Source organism: Oxyura jamaicensis, chromosome 1 (assembly GCF_011077185.1).
Source record: "Oxyura jamaicensis isolate SHBP4307 breed ruddy duck chromosome 1, BPBGC_Ojam_1.0, whole genome shotgun sequence".
In the NCBI taxonomy this organism is placed as follows: domain Eukaryota; kingdom Metazoa; phylum Chordata; class Aves; order Anseriformes; family Anatidae; genus Oxyura; species Oxyura jamaicensis.
Genome location: NC_048893.1, coordinates 204,352,880 through 204,365,224, shown reverse-complemented (window position 1 = coordinate 204,365,224; position 12,345 = coordinate 204,352,880).

The following is a 12,345-nucleotide window of genomic DNA, read 5'->3' as shown; positions in this document are numbered from 1 at the left end:
GGCTCTGCTTTTGGAGCTCTGCTGCTTCTCCCCTTGCAGTACGCTGCCACAGGCACCGTGCCCAGGGATGGAGGGCTTGGTCTGTGGGCACCCATCGGGGCGAGGGCTCAGTTTCAGACGGCGCAGTGGATGCACAAACCCGCACCACTGCAGCACCTGGGCGCTGGCTCCATGTCATGCTTTCCCCCCATTGAGTGTCATGGCCAGGCGCCTGCTGTGCGTGAGACCGAGAGCTTGGTTGGGGATCTGCCCGAGCAAGAAGGACTGCTTGGTCAGGCTGAGGCAGGGAGAGGCTTAGTGTGAGCCAGGAGCCAAAAAATCCACATCCCAGAAAATGCTGGTGCAGAGAGCACAGCTTCAACTGCAAGCCAAGTACATGCTTGAGATTAAAATCAGAAGGGCAAAGAAAAAGTGTTTTTATCAGCACCCACAAGGTCTGAGCACTCTGATGTCTTGCATATTAATGTAACCATGATTGTCACAAAATAAAAAATACCAGATGTCACTAGATTTGTGAGAAGTTCCCACCTCGCCCAGGAGGGCTGCGCTGGCTGTTCCGTGGGACGGCTGGAGGACAGCCACGGCCTCAAGACAGGCAGCTACTTCTGCTGTGACGAGAGCAAAGACAAACGTCTCTTTCTTCCGTGCTGTCTGACCCACAAATTCTGCCAGCTCCCACCCACAGAACGTTGCCTTTGCTCCACGTGGGAAGCAGTTACTAATTCAGGATTATTATTTGTAGCTTGGAGGTTTTCTCCTCTCTGCACTCCCCTCTGCTTCCTTGGCCAAGTGGGTTTGCTTCCAACACCTGTACTGTTAACTGTCAGATCTGCACTGAATCACCCGTATCTGGAAGCACCAGAAGAGAAGAGCCCTGTGTCTCCCCTTTGGCTCTAAACATCCTCCAGGGATGGGCAGGAAGGGGTCACAGAGATGCTGAGGTCTAAGACATTGCTGCTGCAAAGCCCCCGCCGTCACCTGCAGCAGCTCCTCCTTCCCGGCCCAGGTTTATGTCACCTTGCAGAGGCCTCAGCTGTGGAGCTGCTCCTGGTTGCCCCAGCACAAGGGCTCTGAGCCCTGAGCACCCCCAGTGTGATGCAGGCGGTGCAGGATGGGTGCTGGGCTCTGGTGGAGGCAGCAGGTGCAGCCCCGGGGCTGGGACCTCACGCTGTGTTCCAGCAGCAGGAAGGTGCAGACGTGTTTTAGGTGTCTCCCAGCTCCTGCGGTGGATGTGACACGGCCTGCATCTACCGGGCTAGCTGCAGGATGCGGCCGAGGGGGACCTGCAGCCTGAGGAAATGTCCCTATCCGCATGGTGGCCCCATGGCTTGATCGCAGCCTGCCCTGGCAGAGACCAGCAGTGGCGAGCTGCAGTTTGAGCATCCCTGCGTCTCTCCCACGTTTTTCCTCTTTCGTCTCTCCTCTTTCCTCTGCCCAGGCTCAGCCAGGCCTGGCTCAAGTTCTCTCTGCTCCCTGCCCCAGCTGGCCTTGGTCCTTTGGTGCCCTGGGTGCCCATCTCCAGGTAATTTTCTCCTCTTTCACCCATTGCTTTGCTGGGCACATCACACACGTTCTCCTGGCCAATGCCCATGTAGTTTCTCGCCTTGTGCACTTACAGAGTTAAAAACACACAGATTGGTCCAACACTGATGTGTACACCCTCCACACCACACAACCGTGTGTGCGGGCTGACTCTGTTTGGGTAACATTTGGCTGATACAGGAGCTGGAAATGACTGCACCAAAGCCCTGGCCGGCAGGTGCAGCGCTCCAGAGCCTCGGTCGCACTGCGGGACCCGAGCCAAAGCTGCGACCACAGCCGAGCCACAAGGCTGAGCCTGCATGGGCACTGCATGGCCCGGGCAAGGCCAGGAGAGCGAGTGGGGCATGCACCCAGCATCAGGGGGGGCTCCAGAACCTGACATCCTCAGTGCTGAGGGATGTTTGCTCTGTTGTGCTGGAATCAGCTCAGGCAATGACAATGGAAAATGGGTTGCTAAAATTAACTGTATGGCAGGAACATTTTTTTCCCTAACAAAGGACTCAAACCACTGAACTACCAGATAAGATGACAAAGAGCGAGAGACAGAGACAAAGCCATGAGCCACAGCCAGCGATTTCAGCTGCTGATGTCACCGAGGCAAGTAAATTCCTGCTGTTTCTGAAGATGTCAGTGCCTGTGTGCTCTCACTGAACTTCAGATCTGCCGTGGGATAGATCAGCAGTGATAACGACGCTGTTAAAAATAATGGCTTCCTAACTTGGGATACATATTTGGTTGTTATTAAGTTTTTATCTTTTGGTGAGAAAATAAACCCTTAATATAAGAATGTGGAAGCTACTCATGATGGGATGCACCGCAAACCAGGACATGGGATGCCTGGCCCAGACTCTTACTTCTGCAGAGACCTGCTGTGCTGCCGTGCTGGTGTCACATTGACTCTGCCTTCCCGTGGTGCTGGGGCCAGGGCTGTGCTGGTGGCTTTGGGAAGGGGAATTAAAGCATCAGGACCCGCAGCCTGGACCCAGCCACCCCCTGCCTCCTGCTGCTCTGCCCTGCAGGGCCCCATGTCTGCTGGAAGGTCCTGGTGCTTGCCTTGCCTCCCCGGCTTCGCTGTGACTCAGGGCAAGGGGGATCCTCTTGTTCCTGTGCAAAGCTCCCAGCTTGATGCAACACAAACCCTTCCACCAAGGCTATCGGGGCCCTTGCAGCACCTTTCCCCTTTGTGCCCTGTCTCTGCTGTTCCTTCCTGAGGACCTTGTACTCAGTGATTTTACTCTTGGGGATATTGTTAGCAGTGGTTTGGGTAGTGGAGGCCAGGCTTGGTGATTAGTGCCAGCTCTGCTCCTGCAGCATGCCAGGTGTCCGTGCTGCAGCTGATGCTCAGTGGCTTTGGTGCTGCCACCACTGAATGGCAAGGTCCATGAAGGGCCCGGGAGCTGCCCACCCACCTTTGGGCTTCTGCTGCTTTGGGCTGAGCTCTTGCAGCCCGAGATGTCCTCTGTCAGGTTTGTGCTTCAGCAAGTGGCCTGGCTGCTCGTCACCACGGCAGGCACCGTGTAGCACCTCACCCAGCACAGAGCTGTTTTCCAGCTGGGTCCTCCTCGGCTTCTTGTGTCTGACAGTGAAAATGCCTTGAAGTGGAACAGGATCAGCAAGCAGATGATTTCCAACGCCCATCTTCTCTCCAGTATTTCCTACACAAACAGCCAGCTGGGCTGTGTTATCTGAGCATCATTAGTTATTGCTCAGGTCTGAGATACAATCAGGTTTGTCCCACGTGAGGGTGATCCATTAGGAGCCTTTCTTGGTAGTGTTCAGAAATGATTCCCAGGCCATGTTTACCCTGCTTGTTTCATGCAGCACTGGACAAACATTGGCAGTGTGAACACAGCATGCTGCTTGCAGTGCTCCGGAAGGCGGTTTCACCCTCCTCCATGCTCTTGTCCCCATCCAGTCACTGGAGGGGAAAGGAATCGTCCAGATGGCTCGGGATGTGTACCCAGTGCCCTCCTGTCTCAGCGTGACGCAAGCTGTCACCGTTCCCCTGGAGCTACCTGGGTTACGTGTGTCCTCGTGGCTCATCACGAGTGCCCACCACTGCACCCTTGCTCCGCAGGCACGGCTACGCTGCTGCAGCCCACGGTGAAACAGCGGTGCGTGGCATGGCATGGGGACACAGCAACACCGACATGGCACCAGCGTGCCCCCAGCACGACTCTTACTGTGACACCCGATTCTCAGTGCTGTGACTTTCCTCATGGGAACGGGAGTGCTGGGGAATGTTTCCCAGGCTCAAGAGCCCCGTGGGATGATGTCTGTGGGAGCAGCCCTGTCCTCTACATGGCCACTGTCAGATAGAAACCACCAATGAGGCAAGCAAGGAAATGCAGCAGGCTGGGATGGGCTTGGATGGGAAAGGAGCAGGCTGAGCACTGATCACCTTTCATGTATGTGAAGAAAAAGCTGTGTCTGTGCCTGCTAGGGACTTGGAGGCTGGACAGGAGCCCAACAGGGCCCCGAGGTTCGGGAGGGCCTGGAGCACCCCTGAGTAGAGGCTGTGAGAGCTGGGGCTGGAGAGGAGGAGGAGGCTCCGGGGGAGCTCCCCTGGGGCTGCTGGGGCCTGCGGGGAGCTGCACAGAGGCCGGAGCCGGGCTCTTGCCAGGGGTGCCCAGGGCCAGGAGCAGAGGCCCCGGGCCCAGCCTGGAGCCCGGGAGGTGCCCCCTGGGCCCCAGGCAGCACTGCTGTGCCGGGCGGGTGCCGGAGCCCTGGCCCAGGCTGCCCAGAGAGGGGCTGGGGGCTCCTCCGCAGGGTCTCCAGCAGCCGCCGGGATGTGGGGCTGGGCGAGTGGTTCCGCAGGGCCCTGCTGGGGCAGGGGGCGAGCAGCGGCACCCATGGGTGCCTCCAAGCAGTCTGGGATCCTGTGGGGCTGCTCCTGGGGACAGTGCTCTCTGTCCCAGAATCCAGCACCGTGGGGACAGGGGATGGGGCAAGGGCAAGGGTCAGGGCCCTGGAACACGGTGAGTGAAGGGCTTCTGCAGGCTGGCTTCCAGCTATGTGCTCAGCCTTGTCATTGCTAACAAACTGTGCTTCTGCAACACGCTGAGCATGGGAAGTTCATGGTGCCAAACCCCTGAGCATGGGTGTGCTCCCTCTCTGCTCTTGATAATGATGAGGAGAGGATGAGCCCCCTGGGCTTGGCAGAGGAGTGCTGCTGGTGAGTGTGAGCTGCTGAAGCTCAGCCCTGGTCTTGTACAAACCCTTTCCAGGAATGGCACTTCATTCACTGCCTGGTGTGCCATGCTTGCAGCTTGCCCAAGAGCATCCCCATGCATCTCAGAGCTGGGAGGAAGAGCTGGAGTCACCTGCTGTGAGACCCTGATGTCTCCAGGCAGGGTGATGGCCTCAGTGATGCCTCAGCCCCACAGATCATAGAATCATAGAATGACTCGGGTTGAAAGGGACCTTAAAGATCATCCATTTCCAACCCTCCTGCCATAGGCAAGGACACCACCCACTAGATCAGGTTGTCCAGGGCCTCATGCAACTTGGCCTTGAACACCTCCAGGGGTAGGGCATCCACAACCCCTCTGGGCAACCTGTTCCAGTGCCTCACCACCCTTCAAGTGAAGAATTTCCTCCTAACCTCTAATATAAATCTCTCCTATTTTAGTTTAAAACCATTCCCCCTCATCCTGTAATTATCCGATTGAGCCAAGAATTGCTTACCATCTTTTTTGTAAGTCCCCTTCACGTACTGAAAGGTTGCAATGAGGTCCTTCTGGAGTATTCTCTTCTCCAGGCTGAAAAGCCCCAGCAAGACGGGCAGGTGGATGCTCTTTCTACTCCTCTGCTGCTGCCAGGCAGAGCTGGCCCCAGGCTGGGGCTGGGGCAGGGCTGCAGCTCTGACAGCGGCAGGGTGCTCCAGTGCCCTGCTGCCATGGGGAAACCTCTGCAGAGCTGTCCTGCTCTGATCCCCTGCTCGGGGACTGCTCACACAGCGGCTGCCAGTAAAGCATGCAGGAGGCAAACCTCAGTGCTGCCTGGGGACGGGGTCCAGCAGCTCGGCCTTGCCCTTGGCTCTCTGTGGCTCCTGGCTGGGTTGGGCTCTGCTGGGAGGAGGACAGAGTTATCTGCAGGCGTGTGCAAGAGGGAGACTAATGGCAGGAGGGGAGGAAGAGGTGGCTGCAGCCACGGCCACAGCACCCGTGCAGGTGAGGGACGGTGCCGCTGCGTGATGCTTTGCTGGTGCTGCATGAATCAAAGCTTCATGTCGTCAGCTGGCTGCTTTCGGTAGTACACGACTGCTGCTTTGTACCTCTGCAGCTCGTGGTAAGGGTGGTGATAAATGTGCCATGGCAGTTTGTGAGGTCAGAACAGACTGAACTTCTGCCGGTTACAGCCCTGCCCTCCAGCCCCATGTCCGCTCGCTCTCACTGTGTACTCTCCACCTCGTGCAGGCAAAGCTCTCATTGGGAAGATGATCCTGAAAGCAAAAATAGCATCTCTGGAGCACCGGTGCTGTTGTTTCTCTGCATCTTTGTTCTCTTGACCTCAAGGATGTGCAGTGTTTGCTGCTGAGCTATTATGAGCTGTGAGCATCATGTTCTGCCTCCTCTCGCTTACCGTGCTCTTCTTCCATGGAGAAAACACTTAAAGGTTAAATACATACTAGTGGTCGCTCAGTGAGTTTCTCTAGTTGAAAAGACAAACATAAAACCAACACGGTGCGTTTGGGCAAGCACCGAGTGAGGATTTCTGCATTGCTCCCCAGAACAGTAAAGCCCAGCTTTGGTGTTGGAGCAGGAGACGGGGCTCCTCCTGAGCATCTTTTCTGGTGTGAATGATTCCCTTCCCTCTAGAGAAAGTGTGGAAAAGAAACATCAAAAGCACCAGCATCAAGCCAGTGGGGTTCTCCTTAGCTGGGGCTGTGCCACAGCAGAGGGACCAAGTCTCATCCAGGGCAGTGCTGTGATTTCTGCGCTCATGGTGCAGCGTGGCGTGGGAAGGAAAGCGTCACACGCCTGCTGTCCCTGCCTTGTGAGTTGCAGGTGCTGGGAGGAAAAAAGGCTGTGCAATAAAGAGTAATAATTACAAATCCTTCCAGACAATAGGCTGTGTTAGTGTAGCTGGTGGGAACCAGCTGAGCCCTGCCTGGGAAAGCGAGCAGGTGAGGCTGCCGATCTTGGGCAGGGAGCATGGACTGTGCCCAGCCTGTCTGTCCTCCTCGTCCTCCTTGCTCTCGAGCTGCCAGGCTTGCTCCTGTCCCCACAGCTCTGCTGCAGGGTGAAGCTGCAGTGGTGGTGGGGGGATGTGAAGTGGGAGCAGTAAGTGGGGCCTCCTGGTAGGTGCTGTGCCCCCAGGCTGGCCATGGCCCTGTGTGCAGCCCGGGGGCTGCAGAGATGCTCCAGTGCATCACAGGCAGCCCCCAGGAGAGGTCTGAACCACCTGGGGCCCAAGCCTTGTGCTGACCTTCACTGGTCGACATGCATGCCCCTATGTGAGGTTGTGCCATGCCTTCGGGCAGCAGTAGAGAGCAGCCAGGCTGGAAGCCGAAGAGCAGTGGCCGTGCTCGCAGGCTGCTTCCGAAGTCTGACGAGTCAGAGCTCACTGAAACACGTTCTGCACACCGGAGGTATCCCAGCGAGGAGGACAAGGGTCCAAGCAGGGGCTGCACCAGGATGTATGTGCCCTGGAAACCCATCATGTCCTGGGGGCTGGTGTCCCCATGTCATGGCAGGCTGTGGAGCCTCCTCACCCTCTCTTCTTGTCCCCCACCGCAGCACTGCGTCATGGCTGGAGCTTCTGCTGCCATGGTTCCACTGCATCAGGGTCTGTCCCTGAGCTTGGGCTGTGGGTCTCCATGGGCTGCTGGCTCTGCGGCATTTCTTACCTCGCAGAGACCTCTAGAGTCCACTCTCCTGAGCACTCAGTGTTTCTCCAGACTGGTACCACAGTGCCGGCTCCAGAGGCTGCAGCACTCACAGAGCAGCTCTTCAGCCCTGCTCTTGGCCAAGACCCTTGTGGCCCAGACCCAAGGGGCCCCACAGATGTCCCTGTGAATGACCCATGCAGGGACATCAGGGGACATGGGGCCTCCCCTTTGTGCTCATCCTCCGGGCATCATCTGTTCCAGGGCCCTGACCCTTGCCCTTGCCCCATCCCCTGTCCCCACGGTGCTGGATTCTGGGACAGAGAGCACTGTCCCCAGGACCAGCCCCACAGGATCCCAGACTGCTTGGAGGCACCCCTGGGTGCCGCTGCTCGCCCCCTGCCCCAGCAGGGCCCCACGGAGCTGCTCGCCCAGCCCCACGTCCCAGCGGCTGCTGGAGACCCCACGGAAGAGCCCCCAGCCCCTCTCTGGGCAGCCTGGGCCAGGGCTCCGGCACCCGCCCGGCCCAGCAGTGCTGCCTGGGGCCCAGGGGGCACCTCCCGGGCTCCAGGCTAGGGCCAGGGCCCCCGGTCCTGGCCCTGGGCACCCTTCCAGTGCCCTCGTGTGTGGGATGCAGCGCGGCTGGGCAGGCAGGGGCTGTTCCAGGACTCCCGGCCACTTGCTGTGCTGCAGCTGCTGGGACCAAGGCAGGGAGGCAGTGTTGGCAGAGCAGGCGGCTGGCAAATGGACGTGTCTGGAGGCAGGAGAGACAGAGCTCGCCAGTCTGTGGTGCAGCAGCAGCACGTCCTTTCGACTGAGGCACCCTGGTGCTCGCTCTCCACTGGGAAATGGCAGCTCAGGAAGGGCAGCCGTTGTTACTGGCTGTGGAAGAGACTGATACCCAGCCTGGAGGAAAGCCAACTTGTGCCATGGTTAGCTTGGCATAATGCAAATTCCTTCCTAAAATGAGGAGTGAGGGGAATCTGAGTAATGCATGTTGAAATGCACAATGCATACAAAGAAAGACAAAAGCATCTTTTCTAAGTCTGGGCATGGCTCCCTTTGAGAATTTCCATGACTACTGTGTTTGTTGTGACCTGCTACTGTCCTCGCAGGAGCCCAGGGCCTCCCCTCCACCCCAAAGCCACGAGGAGGCATTACCTGGCTGGGGAGGAGAGGTGCCTGGGGGGGGGGAAGGACCCTGAAGGGATGGGGTGGGTCAATGTCCATGCAGGGCACTGCTCAAGTGTTGTCTTCTCTGGCAATAAAGCCCTTCAGACTAAGTATGATAAGCAGGATATATTCTTTTCCTGCCCTGGAAGATCCCAACAAATATAAAGGGGTTTTAAGGTGAAACTCTTGCTTCATGATGCCAAGGGTTTGGGGAGGAAGCTGGGTGCACAGCCCCGCTCTGCTCAGCCCTGGCAAGGCTGGAAGGGCCATGATTCCCCCAGCGTGATGCCAGCTGATGGCCTGTGCAAAGCTCTGTGCACCAGAGGAGCTGCAGAGGCTCCAATCTTACCACCATCCCCACGTCTGCAGGCTGTGCAGGGTCTCAGTCTGCCCAGGCTCCATCCACAGGGAAGCAGTAACCAGGGACATCACCTAGACCCGTGCACGGGAGGGATGAGAGGAAATCCCAGACTGACCTCATCCCAAAGAGGCAACAGCCTCACCTGTGCTCTGCGGAGCCTCGTCCCCAGACCGTGCACCTCACCGTCTGCTTGTTACTCCTTCCGTAAAGAAAGCATCCAGAAATCAGGGAGAGTGCTGATAAGGTTAGGAGTGGTGGTTTTAAACTAAAAGAGGGGAGATTTAGATTACACATAAGGAAGAAATTCTTTACCGTGAGAGTGCTGAAGCACTGGAGCAGGCTGCCCAGAGAAGCTGTGGATGCCCCATCCCTGGAGGTGCTCAGGGCCAGGCTGGATGAGGCCCTGAGCAACCTGATCTGGTGGGAGGTGTCCCTGCCCATGGCATAGGGTTGGAATTAGATGATCTTTAAGGTCCCTTCCTACCTGAGCCGTTCTAGGATTCTATGAAAAATCCACAGCATATGCCCAAGGCACTTGGGAGTTAGCAGGGTTTCCAGCTGGCCACATTGCTTCCCTGGGCCCATTCCAACCCTTGAGGAGTGAGCACAGAGCTTTCTCCACAAACTTTGACAGCAACAGCCCGAGGCAGGCATGCAGCAGGCTGGGTCTCAGCAGCCTCTTGAGGCTCCTGCTGCTACTAGGCGATGGCTCATGCACCCCCGAGCACTCCCATCACTGCCCCTCTCTGCAGGGCCAGCCCAAGGGCCCTGTGGGGCAGGAGGGCTGTGGCTGTGTGGGCAAGCTCCATGCTGCTGGGAGTGCTGCAGCGTGCTGGGAAGGTGTTCAGAGCACATCGTGCTGGGTGGGGGCCAAAGTTCCTCCTGAGGTAAAGGGCTGTGAACCAAGCTCTGGAACTGGAAGAGGTTTCCCACAGCAGGTATGGTAGAAGCAGGGCCTGTTTCTGTTCTGTGGCTGCTCCATCAGCCAACAGCCCTCAGTGCAGCACAGCGGGCACCAGCTGAGCCTGCCAGGTTTGCATAAGGAGCTGCCTGCCTGGGACAGCTCATCAGTGGCTTTATTTCAGAGCACCACAATAGGAAATAGGCCCTGGGTACACCCAGGGCATGCCGTGGGTTTGGAACGTGCTCCAAGGAAGGGAACAGTACCATTTGTTTTGCACAAGTGCTCCCCAGTGGTGCACCAGCGAGGGGCTGGGGAGGCGTTCTGCTTGGCTGTGCCTCAGCATCCTCCATCCCCGCGCTCCACGGCCGGCACTGGAGGGGGGCGGCTGTTCGGTACTGCAGCTGAGCTGCTGGTGATGCTGCACGTGTCACCCCTGCCCCGGCCTGGTGACAGCAGGAGGTACACAGCAGGGAAGAAGCTGTTTGTCTGCAGGAATGTTTTGAAAACTGGGAGCCCAGAGCCGTGCTTCTGAGCACATTTCATCCTGGCTGTGGGTCTACACCAGTGATGGGAATGTGTACGAGCTGCAAATCTGCATTGCCAGTGATGCAGAGAAATGTCCTCCAGTGCCCAGCAGGCACGGCCAAGAAGGTCTGGCCACAGGCGCTGTGCCAGGATCTGCCCCAGGCACCAGGTGAGACGAGCTGGGGTGCAGCACTGCATCCAGCCCCCCATGCCCACATCATGTTCCTGCACTGCCCTGTTGGATGAGACACGGCTGCCCATCCAGAGCTCTCCACTGCGATCAGAGCTCGGGTGACAACTGCTTTTGTAGCTTCGTTTTGAATCCCCCTGCGATTACCTGCCGCAATTCCTGCCCAGCAAGATATTTAACAATTAATTATATTATGAACTGAGTGAAAACAAACTTAGTTTGGTTTGTTTTAATCCTTCTACCACATGACTTCACTGAACAACGTAAAAAAGATCTTTGTGTGAGTCCGCAGGTCGCCCACAGGTCTGTAAGGGAGTGTTTTCAGGTGTGGCTTTGCAGCACGTGCCTGTGTCACCTCTGCCTGGTGCAATCGTCCCTCCAAAATGCCAGGGTCTGGCACAGCGCCGGGGCTCCTGGGGGGCTGCAGACCCTGCTGCTCATGGCAGGAGGAAGACACCGGGGGGGTGAAGGTGAAAGCATCCCCCAGGGGCTCCCCCCTACAGGCCTCAAAACAGCCACAGTGACCTGGGATAGCAGGGGGACAGTTCTGCCACCGGGCTGGGCAGGTGCTGTGCTGTCTGTGTGCTGACTGCCTGTTTCCAGGAGCTGGGAAGTGGCATGGCTCTTCCTCACAAGCCCTGCACTTTTGGGCTGAACAGCTTTGCCCAGCTTTATTCTGTAGAAACCACAGGTAGAGAAATAAAAGGAAATTAGAAACCATGAACTGATAGGATGAACCTGACACATGGGCTTGGAAGAACTCGGCATGTGCAGGTGCCAAGATGCAAGGCATGGTCTGATGGGAAAGTGATCACTGGTACCAGAGCAGCCAGCAGGAATGGGCACATTTCTGGCACAAGCCCTCCCAGACACTGAACTGTTCAGGAGCCTTGGAGCATTCCTGCAGAAATGGGGTCTCCGTGGGACATCCTCAGGTGCTGTGTGCTGTGGCCCTCACAGAACAGGGCCGCAGCTGGGACGTGGCAGGAGGTGCTCGGTGCCCCCGTCCCCACACCCAGGGGCCAGCAGCAGCCGGCAGCAGCCCAGCCCTGCCTGGCGGGGCCAACCCCTCCCAGCCCTGGTGGTCCTGGAAGCCCCTGCCCAAACTGGGAATTGCTGCAGTGCAACAGCAGCAGACCCCTTCCCGAACAAATGCCAGCAGCAGCTCGGGCAGGACTGAGCGTGATGCTACTGACGGCGTGCACAGCGCCCGGAGCTTGCCGGGTGTTCTCCGGGTGGACGAGGTGCGCAGCTCCTGCCCGCCCCGGTTACCTTTTGTTCTGAGCCTGAGACACCACAGCAGTGAAACGGAGCAAGGCATTGCTGGATGATGGAGGTTTCACTGCAGGCCAAGAATTCAAACTCCTTGGTTTCATCCAAAAAATTACAATTATTCTGAATCATTTTGCTTTGGTTCTGGGTGGAAAGAAATAATCAATTCATAGAGTCCTATGAGTTCAGACCCATTTTTCTGCAGCATTGATGGATCTTGGACCTGTTGGTTGCAGGCAATATCTGACTTTCAAATAATCTTTTATTATTATTATTATTTTTTGCATCCTTTGAACAGAACTGTTGCTCTAGCTCCTTCTTTGCAACCATCACGTACTCTAAAAATGACTTTGCAGTAACGATGTATTATAAGTTATGCACTCCTGGTGCTTCTGGGTTTCCAGTTGGTGCCAGTTCAGTCCAGCAGTTCAAGCTGGGAAGAAATCTCTGCAGCTTTTGCTGATTTGCAAAGCGATCAAGCCAGCTTGGTGCTTGCGGCCACTCTCAGGCTTTGTAGATCATTGACCAAGGGCTGGAGCCTGAGGGAG